We start from the raw sequence: 27,010 nt of genomic DNA on the forward strand, positions 1-27,010 counted from the left end.
ATTTTATAATTACGGGGCCAGAGCTCAGCTCTGGACCTGTTTTATTATTGGCAGTATTCTGTCACTTCTTCTGTAGCCTCAATCTCCAGGCTTTTATTGTTTAGTGTTGCTAGAAAATAAAAGCCTGGCCCAGCGCGTCCGTGTACTCGGTATGAGGAAGTGTTTCACTTCCCAACCAACCAGAGTGCAGTGGGCGTCGCTCGTAATGTTGTGTTAACGGGGCGGGGGTTGACGGACAGATCGGTGAACCAATGGGATCAGCCGCAATCTCTCGCCGGCTCTTTACACCCGCCCCTCTATACACGAAATCGGGAGCGTTGGGGCAGTCTACTTCTTCTGCCACTTTTCGCAGTTCTGGGTGAACCGTGCTGTCGCTTTTTACGAAACTTGGCCATATGGTAGATGGTCATGAAAAACTAGATTCAAGAAATAATTCTCTCAATCTTTCGTCCAAGGTGGCGCTATAGCACTCAATTGAAAAATGCCAACTTTGAACAGGTACAACTCATGCCCTGTTTGACCTACAGCCATGAAACTTGGATACACATATGCGTCTCTTCATGCTGAAAAACTTTCACCCTGACCTTTAGATCTCGCACCATTTTGAATTATATGAAAAACAGTCATTGGCTCCTAACTTCTGCATTTTTTCACTTAGAAAAAATCCGCTCCCATCGTTATGTCGGCAGAGGTAAAGTTCATGTGTAAAGAGTTTCGTGCAGATTACTCAAAAATCCCAGGAGGAGATAGGTTTTAACTATTGCAGTTTTATGAAAATTATTCATCTGCCCCTAACACATACATGTAAGACTCACATTTCTTTGAAACTTTGCAGTAATGTAGAGGGTCATTCCAAATATCACTGAAACCAATCTCACTCCAATTGGCCAAAATGTTTCTTAAATGCAAACTTTAAACAGGCAAAAGTCATGCCTCGTTTGGCCGAAAGTCGTGAAACTTGCTTACACTTGTGCCTTGACTCATGAGGAACACATCTATCGCTTTGACCAGTAAGCTCCGCCCTTAGATTGTCCGCAATTTTGAGCAGTTTGAAAAACACTTAAACCCAGGATTTTTCAGCTATTTGCGTGAAATGGTATCATCTGTCTGACCTCCGTTTTCACTAGATCAGGTCTATTGGTCCAATGGCTTCCCGCTTAAATGAATGCCTCACAACCTCAAGGTTGCCGGTTCAAGCCTCACTTGGTGCAGATTTCATTTAAAGTGCATTGCAAACAACAAGTCTGTATCAATGAATACATGTGCAATTGTTAAAAATAACATGAAATGCTTATTTGAGATTGTGTTTTTTCAATGTATGACATATTTCATTGTGAAAATAGCCAATCTACAATCTCACAACTTTTCAGATAGCAACAATTTGTGAGCTCTCTCTCTCCAGTTTCCATTTCTCTCTATCTCTCTCTCTCTCTATCTCTCTCTCTCTCTCTCGCTCTCTCGCTCTCTCGCTCTCTCTCTCTCTCTCTCTCCAATTCCATGTCTCTCTCTCTCTCTCTCTCTCTCTCTCTCTCCAGTTTCCATCTCTCTCTCTCTCTCTCTCTCTCTCTCTCTCTCTCTCTCTCTCTCTCTCTCTCTCTCTCTCTCTCTCTCTCTCTCTCTCTCTCTCTCTCTCTCTCTCTCTCTCTCTCTCTCTCTCCAGTTTCCATCTCTCTCCGAGGAGACATACAATTTCTCTATCGGTAGATGGTTAGGGAACCAGTGATCTAGAGTAGTAAACAAAACAAAGGCCTGGTCCGTCAGGGACGGAAAGAGTTATATATATCAACAGACACTACCAGGACTATCATATCTCTAGCTCAATGAGAAGAAAGGCAGCCTATGAGTTTCATTCTTACACATAGTATTTCTTGACGTTAGGGGTTGGCATAGTTTTACTGAGGTTAGGGTTAGTGACAGTGGCGTAATGCAGAATCGCGGGGCCTCCCCGCGGGAGTTTCACGTGACGCGCACGTGCGAAAAATTTCGGGTCTAATTCGGGTCTAATTTGGTCTAATTCAGTCTAATTCGGGTCTAATTCGGTTCTATTTGACCAATATAAATCAACTTTTTTCTTTTTTTTTGCTGTAAAAATATTTGTATCAGCGCAGGTTTTTTCAATGTATGACATACTTCATTCTGAAAATAGCCGATCTACAATCTCAAAACTTTTCAGATAGCAACGTGTTTCTGAGCTTGTAGATCGGCTGCTTTCACTGGTTCACTTTTATCTTCAACAGACAACCTCAGTATGTACAAAGCTATAGCTCTATAGGTAGTGTTGCAGCATGTCAATCCGAAGGTTAAGGGTTCGATTCCTGTTAATGGCTATAGGTTCAGACGTCCAATCAATCCATTCTGCTTCCATCTCTCTCTCTTCAATCTATTATGTCTCTCTCTCTTCAATCTATTCCGTTTCCATGTCTCTCTCTCTCTCTCTTCAATCTATTCCGTTTCCATGGCTCTCTCGCTCTCATTTGTGTATAAAGTGAACAAAATGGACCAGCTAACTGTCCCCTGGCGAGGGGGGGGGGGGATATGCACTGCTCACTGCCTTATCAGAGAGTGCTGAGTTAAATCTCACCTGTTGTGGCCTGTTAAAAAAAGGAAAAATACCACTTTACTAAAAACGGATTCACCTTCAGCTTAGCTAAGAAGAATATCTGAATGGATTGTGTTGAAGGCTGAGCAAAAATCAGTCTTGGATTGCATATTTTTAGTTAAATAGCAGATCTACAAGCTCACAATGGTGGGGTACAATGGTGGCCAATCACAGTGCAGTGAATGTCGATGTCCAAACCTCACATATAGGGGCGGTTTCACCGCCCAAAAATACCTAAAAATGTTCCTTAAGTACAGTACTTGAGTAAATGTTAGTTTACACTGCACTGAAAATAGATGAGTAGATGTTTGGTAGAATACTTCTTACCTTGGTCACTCAGTGCTGTGCAGGAGAGAATGGAGATGGTGATGAGAGTGAACCAGACAGCAGACATCTTGACAGTGACTGTAAGCAAGAACTGACTTCACTTCTGTACAAAGCTGAATAACAGGAAATGTACTGGTTCAGCCAATGAGACAAATATTGGTTGTGGAACGTACTTTGAACGGTATGTATGCAGGAATTGATTGCTTGAATACTGTGTTAGACAGAAATGTAAACAGTCAGACATTTGGAATAACAGAATAACACAAAAAGTCCTGGGGACTTGTTTCCATTGTGGTCCTACGTATTCAAGTCATCAACATAGCAAAAAAATAACTCGGATGAAATAGAAAAAAATTGGATAAAAAAAGTATATATTTTTTTGTTGATAAAATCTGAAGTAGTAATATTTTAAAAATACAATATTTACTTAAGTCACATATTCTTGTGTACTTGTAACAGAGTATTTGGGAACCACTGCTTTAAAGAACCTTTTATTTTAATGGTTCTATAAATAGCCCCGGGGTCTCGACTTGGTCCGCTCCATTTTTTCCCCTTGTACTCCAATTATCTTTGTAGAAAAGAGCAGATCTACAAGCTCACAATGCAACACGTTGTGAGCTTGCAGATCTGCTATCTTCGTGTCAGCTCCATCGAATTGTAGTTTTAAGGAAAGAAAAGGGGGGCAGGGGGCCAAGAGAGGGAGAGCAAGGAGGAACAGAAACGAAACAGAAAAGAAAACATATCAAAAGAAAAGGCTAGGATATCTACATTTATACACATGTAACAGAGTTAGAAATATCCTTGTATTCATTTCTACAAAAAGCTTGCCTTTCAATGTATTGTATCGTCACCTTCCTAAAGTAATGGACTAAGTAATTTTTGTAAAAGTTTTTCAGAAACAAACAAAAAAAACTGATCCAAAACAAAACTATATGATATTTCTTAATCATTTCACCCAAAACGTTTATAACAAATTATGACTATTAACATAAAAATAACCCTGTCTGTCAGTTATGTAACATAAGACATTTAAATAGGTTTAAATAGGATTAAACCTGACAATTTGTTTTTGGCCCAAGTCACAAAACCGTGATATAGGCCCAAAAAAAAGCCTATTTTGGCCTAAGTCAGACTAGGGAGATATAGGCTAGTATACTAAAAGGGGAGGGAACAGCATGATCCTTTTCAATTAGGAGATAGGCGATTTTACCAGAGGTGGCCAGTATCACGAGGAACTGACTTATAGGCAAAAATATAATATTCCTACAAAAATGACTTAGGCCAAGCCACCTGGTGGATGAACAGTGAATTCCATGCTGCAGGTGCATGAGAGCTCCGTTGCAATCAATACATTTATTTTTGGGGTTTTATATGAATCATTTTCACTTTCAAGATGTTGGACATAAAGCTGCAACCGTAATTCCATTACCATGTGGCAGTGGTTCTCAAAGTGGGGTCCGGTCCTTGAGGGCATTCCAGGGGTCCCCAGCTAAAGGATTTATACAGGAACCAAACGGACACTGGACTGTATCAGAGTTAAATGAACATTTAAAAATTTAGAATGGATTTACCGATAAAAAGTGTTGGGGTCTGCAGGCTAATGTATATCAAACTGGGGGTCCTTGAAAGAAAAAAAATAGTTTGAGAACCACTGGCATCTGGAACCATATGGAACCATAAGGAGCCAAATGGCCTTTTAAAGAACAGTTATATTAATATAGTGCCATGAGGCCCAGCAAGCACAGGAGTTGAGAAATCAGAAGCATGAAATAAGTAGAAGTAAATAAAATAAAATAAACCTCAAAATTGTACTTAAAGCCTCACTATGCAACTCTTTTTTTAAATCAATAAAATGTAATTTTGTCCAATCTGTATGGTAGAGTATGTTAATACAATATAACTTATACATTGGGGTGGTTGTATTTTGTCTCCCTGCTCTTCTATTGAGACATTTAGATCGTGTCAAAAGTCGTGTCTCACCTAGACACAGGATATGACACAATTTTGACCTGATGGTCAACTACATTAATCCCCTGAGCAAGCAGGCCGGCTCTATTAGCTCAATGGTAGAAATGTCAGCACTTAAGCAGGAACCCAGGTTCACTTAGCATTAAAACATCTGCAGGTATGTACAAGAGGTTAGATATATGGCTACAACCATATGGCCATATGGAACTATGTGTCAGTGGTTCTCAAAGTGGGGTCCGGGGACCCCCAGGGGTCCTCAAGGGTGTTCCAGCGGTTGCCCAGCTAAATAATTTATAGTTAGGAACCAAATGGACCTTAAGAGTCCTGTGACTCTGAGAGTATCATAGTTAAATGAACACTTTACAATGTAGATTGGATTTCCAGAGATAAAAAGATGAAAAACCCCTAGTTTGACCCCTCACATTAAAGCATAATGAAACATTTTAAAATGTGCCCACATAAGGTTGTGGGTACCCCGACATTCAGCAGCTGTCACAGGTTCCACTAGGGGAGTTTAAATCTATGTGACATGTGTTACTAGACACCTTTATAAACACAAAGTGAAGTGAAGACATTTCTTCGTGAGGAATTTATTCCAGGATTGGCCATTTTTCTGACAATATTCCCCGATTATACTGCCTATTTTTGGGGGTAACATTTGCCAAAAATAGCAGATCAATAGCTGCTCAAGCTCACAACGTGTCAATGCGTGGTGAGCTTGTAGATCGGCTAATTTTACTTTTGAAAACGTTTCAAAATGTATCTTCTATAGAAATATCTTCTATTTATTTCAATTGATGAAATATTGGAATATTAGATCAGGAATGCAAAGGAAAGAAAGAGAGTACAAACACTTCAAAGCTTCATGGTGTGAGTGACTGATAGATAAAAAAGACATATGAAATGAAATATCCCTTTAAGTAAGTTAAGTAAGTAAAGTAGTACTTCTACTCCCCCTGTCTGCTGCTAATGGTGTTTACACAGCCATGAATAGACGTATACTGCATGTTTAATACAGCTATCTGTCAGAGAGCTTTGTGCGTGCGGTTAAGTGTCAGCAACCATATAATTCCATTATCCCAAAGATAAAGATCTCTATATGTGCCCAACTCAGTTCCAGGATCTTGCCCCAGCACCTTGAGACTGGCAGGTATAGAGGAGTAGTAGAAGAAGAAGAACAGATTAGCATTTACTGTGACATAAATGAGGAATGAGTTCCATTTTATTTTCTACTGCCCCTTATATATCATGAGTCAAACATTATTTAATAGATGTAAAAACCTAGATTTGATAAGCTTAAGTGACGCAGAGAGAAAATAAGATACTTAGATATTAATATTAGTATTTAGAGAAAGCCTTACTTTGTCCACTGCCTGTAACCATGACAACACACACAGTTGATTGACAGAGGACATTTCCCAGTAGCTCTGTATCATGCATGTAGCAGGTTTAAAATGAGACTTATTGTAGAATCACTACTCTATATACATAGCAGTAATTCCCAACCTGTGTGTGTGTGTGTGTGTGTGTGTGTGTGTGTGTGTGTGTGTGTGTGTGTGTGTGTGTGTGTGTGTGTGTGTGTGTGTCATGAGCAGTGGTGTAAAGTAACCAAGTACATTTACTCAAGTACTGTACTTAAGTACAATTTTGAGGTACTTTTACTTTACTGGAGTATTTCGAATTATCAGTACTTTCACTTCTTCTCCACTACATCTCAGAGGCAAATATTGTACTTTTACTCCACTACAATTATTTGAAAACTTTAGTTACTAGTTACTTTGCAGATATAATTTATTACATTATAAAACAGACATTTATCACTTTAACCCTATTTTATACCTAGGTTATTTGAAAATAGCCAATGCGATGCTTGTAGATCTGTTATTTAAAAAAAAAATGTACTTTTACTTTTGGTACTTTTTGATGAGTCTTTTACTCAAGTAAATTTTGAATTCCAGACTTTTACTTGTAGCAGAGTACTTCAACACTGCAGTATTGATACTTTTACTCAAGTAAAACATTTGAGTACTTTTTCCACCACTGGTCATGAGAATATTACAACATGAGCCCCCAAATAATTGGCAAAACACTAAGATTTTAATTTAAAGTGTGATATAAATTACAAATATGATGGTGTTTTTTCTACTTTCTTTAAAATAAATGAGTTTTTGTTGTGATACCGCCGAATAATTAACTTCAAGTATACTTCATGTCCACCGTTGCTAATAGAGTTTAATATTATGAATGTCTCTGAATGTGCTTCACAATGGAGACACACTGAAATGATGGCACCAGTAAACACATGGATTATATTTCATGCTCTTTTATTGTGGAGACCCAGTACAAGTCAGTGGGTTGAATCAGACATTCCACTCAACAAGGACATGTTGGTGTACGAAGCATACACACAGAAGGTATTTTATCAGAACATGTCAAGTGACACCATTGACGTGGATCTCCACAGTTTGTCATCACACAGTTTTTACCTGTATTAGCACTACCTGGATAACGACTATGCCACACGGTGTAGTTCACATTTGAGCCATCAGACCACATCCATCCACCCTCGAAGAAGAGGTCATGCAGTCCAATCCAGGTGTAATGGTGCAACGATGGGTTATAGTTCTGGATCAGGTTTAGGACAAAGGTGTGCTCCTCCTCGCTGTGGATGGACACCAGTTGGGCATCTTCAGACTGGCAGTTCTTCTCTGCGTCGTTCCAGCTCAGTGTTGTAGGTACGTACTTGTAGCAGCGACTGTTGAAGCTGAACCAGAACGGTGGACAGTCTCCACGCCCCAGCTTCAGCTCAGTAGAGGGACTGGTGTGCACGGTTCCTACACATACACACGCGCACGCACGCACGCACGCACACACACACACACACACACACACACACACGCACACGCACACGCACACACACACACACACTTACACACACACACAAACAAAAACATAAAGCTGCTAAGTGAGAGTAATCCATAGAAGATCCATTTTTGGTTCCAGAAATAAAATTGTTCAGACTAAAGTTCTTTAAAGCAAGAGTTCCCAAACTTTTCAGGCAGCGACCCCCCAAAATAATCATATTTGAACTGGGGACCCCCCAAAATAATCATATTTGAACTGGGGACCCCCAAAATAATCATGTTTTAACTGGGGACCCCCAAAATAATTATATTTGAACTGGGGACCCCCCAACCTGACAAGCACTTGGAATTGTACATTTTACATGAAATTACATTTAGTTTGACTCGGTTCCACAGAAACATTGTGAAAATAGCCGAACTAAAAGCTCACAACGCCTCACACTGCAAGGCGTTGTGAGCTTATAGATCGGCTATTTTCACAATGTTTGCCTCTTTCTTATGTAATATTTGACTAAATGACCAATTTGGTATTAAAAAGGTCTTAAAAGTGATTAAATTGTAACTTTAAAATGTGCAGATACCCAACATACAGTATACACATTTGCTGTATGTTTAATTGTTTACTGTTGAGTAAGAAAATAATGTTGCACATTAAGCTAATCATCTGGGGACCCCACAAAATAATTTGGGGACCCCCCTGGGAGTCCCGACCCCCAGTTTGGGAACCACTGCTTTAAAGAACCTTTTATTTTTATGGTTCTATAAAGAGCCCAGGGGTCTCTCTACTTGGTCCTCTCCTTTTTTTCCCTCTACACCAAATATCTTTGTCGAAAATAGCAGATCTACAAGCTCACAATGCAACACGTTGTGAGCTTGTAGATCTGCTATTTTTGTGCCAGCTCCATCAATTGTAGTTTAAACAAGGAAAGAAAAGCGGGGCAGGGGGCCAAGAGAGACATTTGACACGCACGCACGCACGCACGCACGCACATCTATAAGGGCAGATCTACAAGCTCAAAACGCGACGTGTTGTGTTCTGGAACAATTATACCCACATTTATACTCCAGTACTTTTACTGAAGTACTGGAGTTGAGTACTTTGTCCACCACTACAGGTAACCATGACAACACAAACAGTTTAAAGGAAAGAAAAGTGGGGCAGGGGGCCAAGAGAGGGAGAGCAAGGAGAAAAGAAAAACAGAAAAGAAAACATATCAAAAGTAAAATCTAAGATATCTACATACACACATAGCATAACACAATCAGCAGGTGGTAGTGGTTCTCAAAGTGGGGTCCTGGCCTGGGGACCCCCAGGGGTCCTCGAGGGTGTTCCAGGGGTTGCCCAGCTAAAATGATTTATAGTTAGGAACCAAATGGACCCTTACAGTTCTGTGACTCTGAGTGTATCAGAGTTAAATGAACACTTACAGAGTAGATTGGATTTAGAGATTTAAAAAAAAAATGCTCCTTGGAGCACAGATCTCCACCAGGTCAGGTAGGTTATTGTGGGCCAGCAATGTTCCCCAGTTCCAATCAGGATGGAATATGAAAAATTCGACAGATCCGTCTTGATCACATGACTATAAAGATAATGGGCCCTATTTTAGACCAAAGTTTCATTCAGCATGGCGCAAGGGGCAATCTGTATGAGTAATATTTTTGTGGCAAAAATCAGCCTTCTGTTGGCGCTATAAAAGGCAGATGTACAAAATGCAAGGCAGCAGAGGTTTTTCCTTGGCCTCTAGGGAGTGTGTGTGGAAAGTTTCACATTGGTCCAGTTATAGGTAAAAACGGGAAATGGCCTGTTATAGCGCCAACAGAAGGCTGATTTGAAAAACATAGGGTGGCATTTCTTCCGTGGCCTAGTGGTAATGTGCATGCAAAGTTTCACGGCAATCACACACTGTGTTCATGATTTGAGGCATTTTGTTCAAAATGGAGCACACCTTCAAACTTTGGAAGCCAATCTTAACCAATCAGGATGGAATATGAAAAATCTGAAAGACAGATTTGGTTTAATGACTATAGAGATACTGTGTACCAATTTGAGTGATGTTTGGACACAAACTGTAATATCAACAAAAATAGTTTCGCAAAAGTCTGCCTCCTGGTGGCGCTATAACAGGCCATTCTGACAAATTTGGGGCAGCTGGCTTCCAGGGAGTGTTTGTGCACAGATTCACAATGATTGGGCTAACGGTGCTGGAGATTAGCTGATTAGCACAGTCGGACACACGGACGGACGGACGGACGGACAGACAGGGTGCAAAACAATGATGAACAACATAATAACAATGAAGAAAAACAGTGATGTCTCACGGACCATAGAACATCCTCTTCAGGCAATCTTCAGACAGGTTGTTGTAACTGTTCACTAGTTGTTCTCTCTCCACCATGTTGGACTGATCTGTATGGAAACAATAATATTGTTTTTACAAAATGGGAGATCCACCATTTAAAACACCTCTTACAATAAATGCGATACGATGTGCAGCCTACATAACGTCACGCCCATGTCCAAGCGGACCAATGCTGCTACTGCTTCTGTTGCTGCTACAATTACAACAAATAATAATATATTTATTATTCAAATATAGAGTTTTGACAATATTGTATAACAATCACGCTGGACACAATAATAGTATATAGTAGTTGGTATCAAAATCTCCTGCAGGACTGCCCCAAACAATGCAGATAATGGATCATGATCTATAACTGTGTTACATATAGGCTACTTAAGCTATTGAATGCACCTGTCCAAAATTAGGTCAGTTTGGGACAAAACCAAAACATGTGGCTGAGAGCTGGGCCTTGACTGCACCTAAAGTAGGATGGGTCTTAACCAAGGTAGATTTTGGCCAGCTTACTCGCAGATAGATGTAATCTATGTAAAACTTTAAACTGTAAGAGCCCAGGTCTAATACATTAATTAATAATGAGTGTAGCAATATAAATCATGACTGCCAAATTAAATCTGGTATGGCAATCCTAAATAATTCCTCTCACAACCTCACTAAGTGGTGAGTGATGGGGAACTCATCATATATTTTCTGAGGTATCATGTATGCTAGTGTATTGAATGTATGTAGACTCCGTTATTTGTGCCTGAAGTTAGAAGTGAAACAAATGAAGTGAGTGCGTGCATTATCTTCCTCCCTCTTATGTCCTGGAAATGTCAAGAGTTGGGAGGCTCCCTCACCCCTAATTCTCAACGAATCTCTGTGATTCAAATTTTCCTACAATCAGCAGAAGTGGAGAGTGTCAATTCCTTGTGTCAATTGTGTTTATATAAGATGATGTGTTCAAAGAAGACAATGATTTGTGCCGCGCGTCGTGCACTGTGCCATTCGCTTCGTTCAGTTTCATTTATCTATCTAGCAGGAAATAATGAACGGATTACAATGATATAGCATTCTCTGTGACCGTTAAATCCTTGTGTCAATAAATTGTGTTTTTATCAGCAGTTGCCAGTTAAGCTTATCAAAGACAAATAAAATGTTGTTTGATCTGCGTTTGCTATAACCACACCAGACCATGTTGTTTAATGAATCCAGAACACAAGCGATTGCTGTAATTTAAAGTTCTCTATAACCAGCAATGTGTGAGTATTAATTCTGTGTATCAAAATATAAATGTATTCCAAGGCAACGTAGCTCTTCCATGGGCAGAGAGGGAGAGAGCGTAAGATTGCACTGAGGATAACGGCTTGCACATGCCTTCTCTTAAAGGCAATGGCATCTAGCACGGTGATTGGTTTTATTATTGTAACGCCCAAACCACCACACCTATGAATAATGTAACGGGTAGCAGGTGTTTTAGGATAAGGCTGGTGTCCGAAGATAGTAACCTATGCACGGGAACACCCAGGTCCGGACTGGAACCCCAAATTAGGCCGGGAGTCATACACCCACCCAGGCCACCCAACCCACACAAACGCACACTGCACACACATACACCCCCACATGTGCACGTGCGGATGAGCATACGGGTAATCTCCAAAGCTTGTTATTCCATATAGATTGACAGTCACACGACACAACAACCATGACGACAGCCCCACACAGTCCTCCATTCCAGTACTTTACTTTTCTCTAATCTCTAACCTCACCATAATGTGCCCCTTTGTCTTTATATGGTATATGCTATTATGGTTTATATGGTATTATGCGGAATTATACAACATGATTGTATTATTTTGTCAGCAAATCATTTAGATGTCACCTTACTATAGTAAGCTACAGTATCACTGTCACTGGGTAGAGTGGGCTCTGCTTGCACCTCTCCCCCAGAATCCTCACTACCTGCTGGTAGTGTTACTGAATAGGAATCATCACCACTTGCTGGTGGTGCTACTGAATAGGAAGAAATTGTGGAACCATTACATCAACTAGAACTAACAAGAGCCAACAAGAACTAAAATGTTTGTATTCAATTGCTTCATTTTATAGCCTATTGCAAATCTCACATTTCTCAATCTTATTCAATTCAATGACTTGTCCTACTGTAGACTCTACACTCTGTACCTGCCAGTTCCTCTGAGCTAGCACTGGGCTCTCCCACTGAAACCCCAGCACTGGTATTATATCCACCTTTACATAGGAAACACGGCCAAATATTGTAAAAGTTACTCCATTTTACAATGTCTACTATTGAAAGTTACACACACATACACACAAGCATGAACGCACACGCACACGCACACACGCACACGCACACACACACACACACACACACACACACATTTAATAATAAATAATAAGAATAGTCCAGCCCCTCCCGCCCCTCGCACCATGATAAATCCCCAAATAGTGGGTTTAGCGACTTTTGGCCAAGATAGGGCCCCAAGCTTCAAACCTCCCAAAACAAACTGATTTGACTACTTCTCAAACTGGGGCCCATGACCCACCTTTTTCCAACACATTTTGCTATAGGATGGCTCAAGGTAGAAGACAGGGTTAAGCAATTAAAAATGGGATTGGCTTTCAAGACAGTCAATGCGACTTTGCCCTCAATGCCCTCATTGTCAGGAACAGGTGCGGCCATAGCTGAGTGGTTAGTGACCCCGCCTAGGGAGCCAGAGGCCCTGGTTGCCCCAAGTACGATTCCAGGCCACGCCAGCATATGTGTCGATGAAATGAAATTTGTCCCTGAGAAAGACTCTTAACCCCTAATTGCTCACAGGCCCTCATTGAAAACAAGCCCGCAAGGACTTTCATGAACGTCCTGTTAAAAGGAATTATCCTTATCCTTATCCAGGTGTTAGGACCCAAGTGCAGGAACTCAAAACAGACGCAGGAGAATGAGGATAACAGCAGCTTCATTTTACTAAGGAACAATGCAGATTAATAACTGAACTCAAAACATTACACTTGACACTGACAACAACAAGGAACCTGACACAGCACTGAACACACACTGGGCAGCAGCGCAACGAGCCAACAAGTGCCCCCTCCCTCGCGCATGCTGATGGTGACCAGTGGTGTAAAGTAACTAAGTACATTTACTCAAGTACTGTACTTAAGTACAGTTTTGAGGTACTTTTACTTTACTGGAGTATTTACAATTGTCTATACTTTTACTTCTACTCCACTACATCTCTGAGGCAAATATTGTACTTTTACTCCACTACAATTATTTGAAAACTCTAGTTACTAGTTACTTTGCAGATATAAATTATTACATTATAAAACATACATTAACCACTTTAGCCATATTTTATAACTAGGCTATTTGAAAATAGACGATCTACAAGCTCACAATGTGTCGCATCACAATGCGTTGTGAGCTTGTAGATCGGCTATTTTCAAACATTTTAGTACTTTTACTTTTGGTACTTTAAGTACATTTTGATACCAATACTTTTGTACTTTTACTCAAGTAAATTTGGAATTCCGGACTTTTACTTGTAACGGAGTACTTCTGCATTGCAGTATTGATACTTTTACTTAAGTAAAACATTTGAGTACTTTTCCCACCGATGGTGACTAATTAATTCTAATCAGACTATCAGCAATTATGGAAACGCCCAGACTAAACCTATACATACAATCCATAAGAAACGCTTAATATAATAATTAAATGCAGATAGTTAGGCCTATTCATTATTTTTGCATAACACATAATATTCATTGGAACATTAGCCTACATTTAGGGAGCTTTGGCCTTTTATAGACAGAATTGTCAGTTCTCCGTGTTTCCTTAATTTTAGAAAAGAAAAGAAAATACATTTGAGACAGAACAGAACACATAGAAAACATCCCAAACTGCGCATTTCGGTCTATAAACCAACAGGACAGCGGCATAGCCTACTGTACAGTAGTAGCGAGGTCGAGGTGCTAGCAGCAGCCACCGGGCTCCGCCAAACTTCGGTCAACTCAACTATCATTGCATCTCTGTATGTATTTATTATTTTAATTTACCGAGGGCACGGGTGGGCCCCAAATGACTCTGGGCCCCAACACAACTGCGTTGTCTGCGTCATGGTAGTTACACCGCTGACACTGGGAACCGAAACACAGCACTTATAGTCTCAGCAGCTCGTCAGCAAACAAGCCTCAGCTGGTCCTCACAGGTGACGGGACGGCATACAGGGCAATCAGACTTTTGGAGCAGAGCAAGGGAGGGGTAAAGGCACACTTAGCGGCAAAAAGTCACATGGGCACACTGTACACAGACAGAAGCCGTGGTCATGACATCAATACCCGCACCGCATATCTGACTGAATACCTTAAAAAAGTGAGCGACACCCACAGCCACAATACTAGAGGGAGCGACAACAACGATCTGGTAACACCCACCTATAAAACAAACATGGGTAGATTCACCTTCTACAGCACTGCCACCCAAGCGTAGAATGCCCTGACCTCATCCCTTAAAAAATGTGGATCACTGGCTTCCTTTAACCCTGTAAGACCCGGATATATTTCTACTTGCAAAAAAAAAGTTTTAACCTTTCAGATGGTCTTGTAGGAGTACTTAGGAGAGGAAAATATAATGTTTTTTAATTTTTTATGTTTTGGTAAGTTTTTATGCAAATGTTTCCATATGGAAACGTTGGGTCCATCAGGTAGCAAAATTTCCTATAGGCCATTTTTAAAACAGGCCTGAAAATCCACCTTTCAGGAGACCAAAGGGGGAGATAATTATCACTTCTTCTTAGAAAGGTGTTCGGTGCAGATCAAACAAGCGGACCTTGGTCCGCATGAAAAGTGTGAACTCGGTCCGCTTCCAAACGAACCACGGTCCGGCTAGTTACTGGTGTGAACGCAATCGGACTTTATAGAGGACCAAACGAGGGAATTTAGCCAAAATACAGTGCGTTCTGAATTGTAAGTGTGTTCATTGAAGAACAATATGTAAAATATAATAAACCACTACTCGTGCAGATAAATCAATCATTTATATTGTAACTCATACAAGACACTACTCTCATCAATCTTTCAGTTTTTTCTTCAAACTGTCCGTCGGTAGTTGTGAGGCTATGGATTAATAATTAGTTCTAACTTTCTTAAGGGAATCACCAGTGGTGGGATAAGTACTCACATATTTTACTTAAGTAAAAGTATCAATACTGCAATGTAGAAATACTACTTGTTACAAGCAGTGTTGCAATGCCGAATTGGAACGTGTGCAGTGTATTTATTTATTTTATGTTTTACAGTCTATGGTTCCTGCACGGCGTGCAAGACCGTCCCATGAGCAATGCAACCCTGGTTACAAGTAAAAGTACGGAATTCAAAATGTACTTCAGTAAAAGTACAAAAGTATTGGCATCAAAATATACTTAAAGTACCAAAAGTAGAAAGTATTCATTATGTATGTACAATGTCCAATTTCACAAGTTTTCAAAGGTATACAAATCTTTTGAAAATAGCAGATCTACAAGCTCACAATGCGTCGCATCGCGAGTCTTTCCGAAGCATTGTGAGCTTGTAGATCGGCTATTTTCAAATGGCCGAAATGTATAGGGCTGAAGTGGTTAATGTATGTTTTGTAATAATAATCAAAATCTATAAAGTAACTAGTAACTAAAGTTGTAAAATAATTGTAGTGGAGTAAAAGCATAATATTTGCCTCTGAGATGTAGTGGAGTAGAAGTAAAAGTGCTGAAAATTGGAAATACTCCAGTAAAGTAGAATGACCTCAAAATTGTACTTAAGTACAGTACTTGAGAGTAAAGGTACTCAGTTACTTTACACCACTGGGAATCACTATGCAGCTTATGTGACAGCTGAACTTTCTTCATGAGCTGTAATATTAAACGTTAACTTTATCCTGTTAGATGCAGCCTATATCAAATATCCATAAAACAAGGGGGGTATAATGCTTGCATAAAGTAACTCTGAGTTATTCGTTACAATGAACCTGATTTATTTTTGTTTCTGACCGAGATAAAAGCACTCTCTCTTCTCCCTATATCGGTCTATGTCTGTGTACAGCTGCAGATCCGTGGAGCAAATAGATGCCATTATTCAAATGAAATGTCAAAAATTCTATTGAAATAAGAGAAATGCTTTTTAATCTTCAGGATGTCAAGGGATTTTTGTGACAATATTGAAATGAAAATGCAATAGAAAATTAAAATGAAATAAGAAAAATGCTTTTTAATTCACATAATGATTGCATTTTTTTTTTAGACAAAATTCATATATAATGCATTTGCATTTACATGTAATATTCAGGTGTGCTCATTCTATGACGGAATTTAAATTATACATAAAATGCCATTTGATTTAACATTTTCAAAAAATGCTCTGCTAAATAATGGACAATTCTCAAATGAAAAGGCTATTTTGAAAATGTTAATTAAATATGGCTCATTCTTTTTAATCTTCAGCTAATAAACACATTGAGACACAAATGAATGTATAATTCAATAGCATTCACATTTAATCTCCAGGTGTGCTCATTCTATGACAGAATGAAAAAGCTAAAGAAAATGACATTGCTTTATCATTTTCGAATATTATTATTATTGCACAACGTGGGATTTGAAAATGATTAAGCAATGTAATTATCTTTTGCTTTCTCCTTCGGTCATAGTATGAGCACACCTGGAGATAAAATTTAAATGCTATTGAATTATACATACATTTTTGTCAAAGAAAATGCATTTATTAGCTTAACATTAAAAAGCATTACCCTTATTTAATTTACATTTTTAAAATAGCCTTTTCATTTTAATATTGTCCATTATTTAGCGGGGCATTTTTGGAAAATTGAAAATCAAATGATATTTTATTTATAGTTTTAGTTCCGTCATAGAATGAGCACACCTGTAGATTAAATGTAAACGCTATTGCATTTACATTTATTTTTGTCTAAAAAAAATCGTTAATTTCCTGAAGATTAAAAAGCATTTCTCTTATTTCAATTGCATTTTCAAATTTGCCATTTCATTTGAATTATGGCATCTATTCGCTTCCATAGCCTCTGACTGTGAAGTATTGAACTGACATCTATAACCGAATTTATACTTTGTCGGACGACGGGGTCACGCACCAACAATAGCCGATCTACAAGCTCACAACAGTCGCGGACGTGACGCGTTTGAGCTTGTAGATCGGCTGATCTTCAATATGTTAAGTTCAGCTGTTTGGTTGATTTTTGATTCCTCCTGACTCCGTTATAACGGACAGGGATATTTTGAACCTTATTTTAGAAATGGTTTAGGGCAGCTGTTATTAATTTAGTATTGTTATTTATGTATTGTTTTTATTGTGTATTATAGACTCTATAATATAGAGCACCCCAACCTATGTTTTTCACAGTGCATGTACTCTACATATACCCTTGTGACAATAAATCATTGTAATTTGGCAGTGAAGTAATTTTCCCTAAAAATAGCCTATTCTGTCAATAGATCAACGGCCTGTCACGTGTCATTTGTTTACATTTTTGGTTGGCTTAACAAAGTCCCATGTGAACGCTAACCAGACAAAATGCAAAATGCAACAATTTGGTCCCTGACCCGGACCTTTTAAGTGAACTTTGGGTGTGAATGGGGCCTTAGACTAAGTGCATGACTGTACTTGTGCTGTTTGCATTTATGTCTAATATAATATTGAATATTTACTAAATATTAAATCATATTATGTATCAATCATCACATATATAACACTGTAATAAAATACATTGTTTTGAAACTTGACTCACAGAGATAGAGTGGGACAGCAATGTTAGAGAGAACTAGAACAGCACACAGCAGTCCAACGCCGACTCCAACCCGCTTGTACGGTCTTGTGTCTGGAACACACACACACACACACACACACACACACACACACACACACACACACACAGAGAGATCAGTTAAAATCTTTGAATCTCTTGGTTAAAAAGTACCAAAAAAAAATAGTTTCAGTAACATCACACGACTTACGAGACTGCAGTAAGTTCTGTAGCTCTTTCTTCTTCTTGGTCTTGGTCTGAGGATCTTCATAGGTTGCATCATTTATGTTTTGGAGATCAAGTTGTTCGTAGTGCCCCTCTTCATCCATTTCTACTCTAGTTTTTCCTGCCATTGATTGTCCTAAATGTAGACAGCACTGTCAAATGTGTATCACAAATGACAGCTCACATTCTGTGCACCAATAAATACAATCCACCCCCCCCCCCCCCCTCTCTCTCTCTCTCTCTCTCTCTCTCTCTCTCTCTCTCTCTCTCTCTCTCTCTCTCTCTCTCTCTCTCTCTCTCTCTCTTTCTCTCTCTCTCTCTCTAGTTCCTCATTCTCATTCTCGTCATCAATCAACCACAATGCTGCTGTACTGACAGAAACTAGAATTGACCACAGTTTCCCTGTAGCTTCATGATGTCCTCTAAAGTTACACGCACACAACTGTCCAAGAAACAACACCAAAAAAGTTTCATAAATAAAACTTATGAAAAGAATGGATGAGATCAGTGTGTGTGTGTGTGTGTGTGTGTGTGTGTGTGTGTGTGTGTGTGTGTGTGTGTGTGTGTGTGTGTGTGTGTGTGTGTGTGTGTGTGTGTGTGTGTGCGTGCGCGCGTGCGTGCGTGCGAGTGTGCGTGCGCGTGTGTGTGTGTGCGTGCGTACGTGCGTGCGTGTCCGTGTGTGTGTGCATGCGTGCTGATTCAGCAAGTCAGTCATATGTATGTATGACATACATACATTGTATGTATGTATGTCATACATACATACATACATACATACATACATACATACATACATACATACATACATACATACATACATACATACATACATACATACATACATTGTATACATTGTATACATACATACATTGTATGTATGTATGTACAGTACAGTACAGTACAGTACAGTACATGCATATATAAGTGCATACATGCATGCATACATATGTATGTATGCATGCATGTATGCATACATGTGCATGTATTCATGTACATATTCGACACTATTGATCACTGTATTTTAATTGACAGACTTGAGAAATGGGTAGGTCTTTCTGATAGTGTCCTAAACTGGTTCTGATCATATCTAGCTGAACGACAGTTCTCTGTCTCCCTAGGTGATCTTGTATCAGATCCAGTTGAGACTCTGGGTCCCATTCTCTTCTCATTGTATATGTTGCCACTTGGTCACATCATAGACGCCATAATGTCAACTACCACTGCTACAGAGATGATACCCAGCTGCACATATCCGTCTCACCAGACGACCCCAATGCCCTGAGTGATCTCACTTCTTGCCTTAATGACATCCATCTTTGGATGGGTAACAACTTTTTAAAACTTAACGAGGGAAAAACTGAGATTTTCCTCACTGGCCCCAAATCAGAGAGAGACAAATTGCAGTCAATGCTCGGCTCTCTGGCTAGACAGGTCAAAACAGAGGTCACAGACCTGGGTGTGATTTTAGACTCTGATCTACATTTTAATTCCCATTTTAACAAGGTCACAAGAACAGCCTTTCTTCATCTAAGAAACATGGCTAAAGTAAGACCTTTTTTTAAATCAGAGAGATGCAGAAGTCCTTATCCATGCTTTTATCACAAGCCGGCTATATTATTGCAACTCCCTTTTTACAGGACTACCAACAAAATCCATAATCCAAAATGCGGCAGCTAGAATTTTAACAAACACCAGAAGAAGAGATCACATTAGTCCAGTCCTGTCAACACTTCACTGGCTACCTGTATCTTATAGAATTGATTTTAAAGCACTTTTATTTGTTTACAATAGAGCTTTCTTTAGAGCTTTATGTTCCAACCAGAACACTCAGGTCCTCCTCCACTCTCCTACATTCCCAATGCTTCTCATAAGAACACCGGTGAGGCTGCTTTCTTTGGCCCTAAAGTTGTGGAATACATTACCACTGGAACTTAAAAAGGCGAGCTCTCGCAGTGTTTTTAAGAGTAAACTGAAAACCTGTCTTTTAATATGGCATTTATCTAAATTCATCTTGTGTTCATGTTTTATGTTTTTTTTAAAACTATTTCTATGACTTTTATTTTTTATTTGGTTATCCAAGGCTCAAATATGGGGGGTGGAGGTCGCGGCCTGATGAGTCTAGGAACCACTGGCATAGATGCCTGACATCATGACTGATGTCTCAGTCTTGTCACATGAAGTCAGAGATCCACATAGGAGCCACACTGTTCCCATGTGGATCCTGAAATCCACATGATGTACCGGTTATATATTGTTGATGTCGGGCAGAAAACTCGTAAATTAACGGCCACTTGATCATACTACAGCATCACACGAAAGCATCAAAAGTAGCAGATCTACAAGCTTGAAACGCGGCGCAAAGCGACGCGTTTTGAGCTTGTAGATCTGCTACTTTTGCTATTTTTGAATTTGAATCCTGAAAAGTAACAGTTTTGGACATATGACGATATGATACATGGACCATTGGTTCTCAAAGTGGGGTCCGGGGACCCCCAGGGGTCCTTGAGGGAGTTCCAGGGGGTCCCCAGCTAAATGATAGATCAGGCACCAAATGGACCCTTATGGGTCTGTAACTCTGAGAGTGTACAAATGGAACCAAATGGACCCTCACGGGTCCATTTGGTTCCATTTATACACTCTCAGAGTTAAATTGATATAGATTTTACAATATAAATTGCGGTCCAAGTGATAGAAATGCCATTAAATGGGGGTCTGTAGCCTAATGCATGTCAAACTGGGGGTCCTTGAAATTAAAATGCTGTAAAAAATCTTCTCTTATGGGGGTCCCTGGCATATTTTTTTAAATAAGTTTTCTTATTTGCCAATAAGTTTCATTTTGGGGGTCCTTGACATGAAAAAGTTTGAGAACCACTGATATGGACAGCAACATGTTCTTTTTTGTACACTGTTTGATCAAACACTAAAATATATGACAATATGCCTGAAACTTGCAGAACGTGAATAAAGAACTGTACATTATTATCAATGGAATACTTAATGAGAACAAATGGAGGGTGAATTAAGTGAAATAATAATAATGATAATAATAATACTTGAAATATTGAAAACAACACAATGGATCATCACAGATATATATAACATTGTAATTAAATATTGTTTTGAAACTTGACTTACAGAGATAGTTTGGCATAGCAATGTTGAGGAGAGCTAGAACAGCACAAAGCAATCCAACGCCAGGCCGCGACCCCCAAAATAATCATATTTGAACTGGGGACCCCCTAGCCATACTGTATATTCTAATTTTTCTTATTTTTTGGAATACTTTCCATTCTGATTCTTTCATACAGAAACCTGAATGGTGCGTGCATTGTGGCCTTGCATAGAACTTTGAAATTCTGTTCAGCTCACAACCCAGACATCGTCATTGAAATTGTCAGCCAGCTCTGTGCAGTTTTGGAGAAGTAAAAACTCTTGACTAGACACATAACAGACGACACTGTTCTGTGTGAAAGCCATCAAACCTCAGAACGGTGAAGTAGAGCAGGGTGTTCTTCACAGCTTCTTCACAGCTTTCATGACATCTGACAATTCAGCACTAATTTCTTTGGCAACGTTACGGGTGACTCCCTAGTCCCTGTGTAGCATGCAATTTAACCTGTGACCTGTGTAGCATGCAGGGCCTCCATCGGGTGCACACATAGTAGCCAACCAGTGCTCGAGTACCTGCCTGTTTGCTTTCATAGGAGAAATTGCCCTTCTCTTATTTAAAAATCGGTCTTGCTGACCCACAGTTGCTCTCCACCCTGCTCTCATTCAATACAATGTAGGTTAGGTCGCTTTGTTTTCTCATCCTGATATGTCTTAGTAAGTCAACATTTCAGTTGAGCAATGGCAGTCTCCATGTTTCTTGTTAAAACCAGTGTATAAAAGGCACAAACATAGCAAAGGAAGTTGTCAGCACTCTCTATGCAACACCTTTAAAAACACGCAGCAGAAGAAGGAAATGGAAACATTTCTCAGACATATGTGGGTGTGAAGTATGGTTCACATTATAGGACATTGTGCAAGTAACACTCAAAAGTGTGAACTTGCTACAGTAGGTTCTGTTGACAGGCTTTTTATTAGGGCTTATCTATGAATCATTATCATTCATATTTGTAATTATATGAAGTATGTTCAATTTTACCAGACTGGGTCTATATTTTCTAACTTATCTGTTGCCTAGAGATTGCTCCTGTCCTTCACACAGTGGGGGTTGGGGCTATAGTTGGGTAGTCTTTCTTAAAATGTATATTTGCTAATAGTATGTTGGATTCATGCATATTTTCTGACATTTAAACAAAACAAAAAAAGCATCAGAAAAGAAAAATGGGTGGGCCCCCCTGTAGGCTATATGGTGTTCACATTTGACACACACACGCACGCACGGACGCACGCACACACGCACGCACACACACACACACACACACACACACACACACACACACACACATAAACTAATAAAGCTACCTTTTCAATTTACTTGCACTTAGCAAAAACCAAACATGGGTTTACTACGAGCAGAAAAAGTGGGCGTGACAGTTGTTCCATCAAGGAGTGGTTTTGGTGCAAAGCAAATGCTTGAAATTCAGAATCATGAAAAACCACTTGTTTGACCCCTCACATGCTACTTAATTCATTGAGACCTGGAACGCATCTGTGTCATTTTTTGATTTTGAGCTAAAAAGCATTATTTTACAATTTGGCTTTTCAAAAATAGCAGATACACAAGCTCATAGCGCGGCACCGAGTGCCGCGCTATATGAACTTGTAGATCTGCTATTTTTGAAAAATCATGAAAATGTGTGCAAATCTTTGAATATATGTATTCTTTTGAAGCGAAAAGTTTTAACTCAAATCTTTGCTTCTGGGGGTCCCTGGAACAAAATGTTTTGAGATGGGGGTCCGCGGCCAAATACATATCATTTTGGGGTTCCTTGACATGAAAAAGTTTGAGCACCACTGATATAGAGACACAAGTTTTTCAGAAAACTGTTGGGATTCAGAAGACATTTGTAGAATCGGTTTCAGGTCTTAATGGGTTGAAGCAGAATTAAACATTTAAAAATGTTCCCACATAAGGTTGTGGGTACCCTGACATTCAGCAGCTGTCACAGGTTCCACTAGGGGAGTTGAAATCTATGTGACATGTGTTACTTTACACCTTTATAAACACAAAGTGAAGTGAAGACATTTCTTGGTAAGGAATTTATTCCAGTATTGGCCATTTTTCTGATAATATTCCCTGACTAATACCCAGCATGCCTATTTTGGGGAAACATTTGCCAAAAATAGCAGATCAATAACTGCTCAAGCTCAAAACGTGTCAACGCGTGGTGAGCTTGTAGATCGGCTATTTTCACTACTTTTGAAAACGTTTGAAAATGTCATCTATTTACTTCAATTGATGAAATATTGGAATATTAGATCAGGAATGAAAAAGGAAAGAAATAAATTCACTCCCTGAATTCAAAGCTTCATGGTGTGAGTGATGGTAGATAAAAATACATATGAAATGAAATATCCCATTAAGTAATTTAAGTAAGTAATTTAAGTAAGTAAAGTAGTACTTCTACTCCCCCTGTCTGCTGCTAATGGCGTTTACACAGCCATGAATGGACCTACTGCATGTTTAATACAGCTATCTGTCAGAGAGCTGTGTGCGTGTGTGTGTGGGTGTGTGTGTGTGTGTGTGTGTGTGTGTGTGTGTGTGTGTGTGTGTGTGTGTGTGGTGTGTGTGTGTGTGTGTGTGTGTGTATATACACACCACACACACACACACACACACACACACACACACACACACATATTCTGATGAGATGAGAGAGAGACAGACAGACAGAGAGAGAGAGAGAGAGAGGGAGAGAGAGAGAGAGAGAGAGAGAGAGAGAGAGAGAGAGAGAGAGAGAGAGGAGAGAGAGAGAGAGAGAGAGAGAGAGCAGTTAGGGGTTAAGTATGTTGCTACAGGGACACTTAACAGCAACCGTTTGATTCCATTATCCAAAAGATAAAGATCTCTATATATGCCCAAATCAGTTCTGGGATCTTGCCCAGCACCTTGAGACTGGCAGGTATAGAGGAGTAGCAGAAGAAGAAGATCAGATTTGCATTCACTGTGACATACATGAGGAATGAGTTCCACTTTATTTTCCACTGCCCCTTATATATCATGAGTCAAACATTATTTAATAGGTGTAAATTTGATATGGTTAAGTGACGTAGAGATTTTGAGGTACTTTTACTTTACTGGAGTATTTTGAATTATCAGTATTTTCAATTCTACTCCACTACTATCTCAGAGGCAAATATTGTACTTTTACTCCACTACAATTATTTAAAAACGTTAGTTACAAGTTACTTGGCAGATATAAATTATAAAACAGACATTTATCACTTTAACCCGATTTTATACCTAGGTTCTTTGAAAATAGCCGATGCGACGCTTTGTAAAAAAAAAAAAAAAAAAAATTACTTTTACTTTTGGTACTTTAACTTAAGTACATTTTGATGAGTCTTTTACTCAAGTAAATTTTGAATTCCAGACTTTTACTAACAGAGTCTTTCAGCATTGCAGTATTGATACTTTTACTCAAGTAAAACATTTGAGTACTTTTTCCACCACTGGTCATGAGGATATTGCAACATGAGCCCCCAAATAATTGGCAAAGCACTAAGATTTTAATTTAAAGTGTGATATAAATTACAAATAATATGGAAAAACAAAAATGGTGTTTTTTCTTCTTTTTTCTTTTTTAAATAAATGAGTTTTCATTGTGATACCACCAAATAATTAACTTCAAGTATACTTCATGTCCACTGATGCGAATAGAGTTTATTATAATGAATGTCTCTGAATGTGCTTCACAATGGAGACACACTGAAATGATGGCACCAGTAAACACATGGATCATATTTCATGCCCTTTTATTGTGGAGACCCAGTACAAGTCAATGGGTTGAATCAGACATTCCACTCAACAAGGACATGTTTATGTACGAAGCATACAGACAGAAGGTCTTTGCTGAGCACATGGATAGTGACACCATTGACGTGGACCATCACAGTTTGTGATCACACAGTTTCTAGCTGTATCAGCACTACCTGGATGACCACTATGCCACTTGGTGTAGTTCACATTGGAGCCATCAGACCACATCCATCCACCCTCGAAGAAGAGGTCATGCAGTCCAATCCAGGTGTAATGGCTCAACGCTGGGTTATAGTTCTGGATCAGGCTCAGCAGAAAGGTGTGCTCCTCCTCGCTGTGGATGGACACCAGTTGGGCATCTTGAGACTGGCAGTTCTTCTCTGCGTCGTTCCAGCTCAGTGCTGCAGGTACGTACTTGTAGCAGCGACTGTTGAAGCTGAACCAGAACATTGGACAGTTCCCACGCTCCAGCTTCAGCTCAGCAGAGGGACTGGCGTGCACGGTGCCTACACACACACACACACACACACAAACACACACACACACACACACACACACACACACACACACACACACACACACACACACACACACACACACACACACACACACACACACACACACACACACACACAGAGGAAAATAAAGGTGCCGAATGAGAGTGATGCCATAGTGAACCATGTTTGCAAAGGCAGATTCGGCTGGAACCAGGCTACCCTGATACAGTATGTTGGTTTGTTTACTGTTGAGTGAGAAAACAATGTTGCACATTAAGCTTATCATCTGGGGACCCCCAAAATCATTTGGGGACCCCCCTGGTGTTCACAACACCCAGTTTGGGAACCACTGAACCATGATGGAACCATAATATGGCCTTTTAAAAAACAGTTATATTAATATACCTAGTGTCATGAGGCCCAGCAAGCACAGGAGTTGAGGAATCAGCAGCATGTCAGCCTGAGGTCTCTGTGTCTGTGGAGCCTGGGTCAGGGTCTTCTAGAAGGGTGTGTGTCTGTGGAGCCTGGGTTAGGGTCTTCTAGAAGGGTGTGTGTCCGTGGAGCCTGGGTCGGGGTCTTCTAGAAGGGTGTGTGTCCGTGGAGCCTGGGTCAGGGTCTTCTAGAAGGGTGTGTGTTCGTGGAGCCTGGGTCGGGGTCTTCTAGAAGGGTGTGTGTCCGTGGAGCCTGGGTCGGGGTCTTCTAGAAGGGTGTGTGTTGCTGTCTGTGTGTCTTTTTATCTGCTCCACCTGAGGGTGTCTTCACAGCTGGCATCATTTGATTGGTCATGATGCATTAACAGCTGTGGAGTTCACATATTCATTCCTCCCACCTTTTTACACACACACACACGCACGCACGCACGCACGCACGCACGCACGCACGCACGCACGTGCACGCACGCACGCGCACACACACACACACACACACACACACACACACACACACACACACACACACACACACACACACCACACACACACACACAGAGAGGAGAGAGAGAGAGAGAGAGAGAGAGAGAGAGAGAGAGAGAGAGAGAGAGAGAGAGAGAGAGAGAGAGAGAGAGAGAGGGAGAGACAGGGGGGCTGATATGATGCTTTTGAAGAATACATTCTTAAACTGGAGTTTATATTTATGTCACGTTTAATGCATAAGTAAACATATTTAACATACTTTTGTTTTGGAGAGCCAGTGTAAGTCAGTGATTTAAATGGGACAATGTAGTCATTATAGGGACAGACTGTATGAGAGAATGAAGTTACAGCCACACAACATGGCTTCCATTTCATACCATTTACGTAGTAGTAAAAGTATTGACATTTGTAAATACTCCAGTAAATAAAATAAACTAAAGCTCAAAATTGTATTTAAAGCCTCACTATGTAACTTTTTTAAAATCAATAAAATGTAATTTTGTCCCTTCTGTATGGTAGAG

Source organism: Gymnoscopelus braueri (genome assembly GCF_963280865.1).
Source record: "Gymnoscopelus braueri genome assembly, chromosome: 13".
NCBI classification, from domain to species: domain Eukaryota; kingdom Metazoa; phylum Chordata; class Actinopteri; order Myctophiformes; family Myctophidae; genus Gymnoscopelus; species Gymnoscopelus braueri.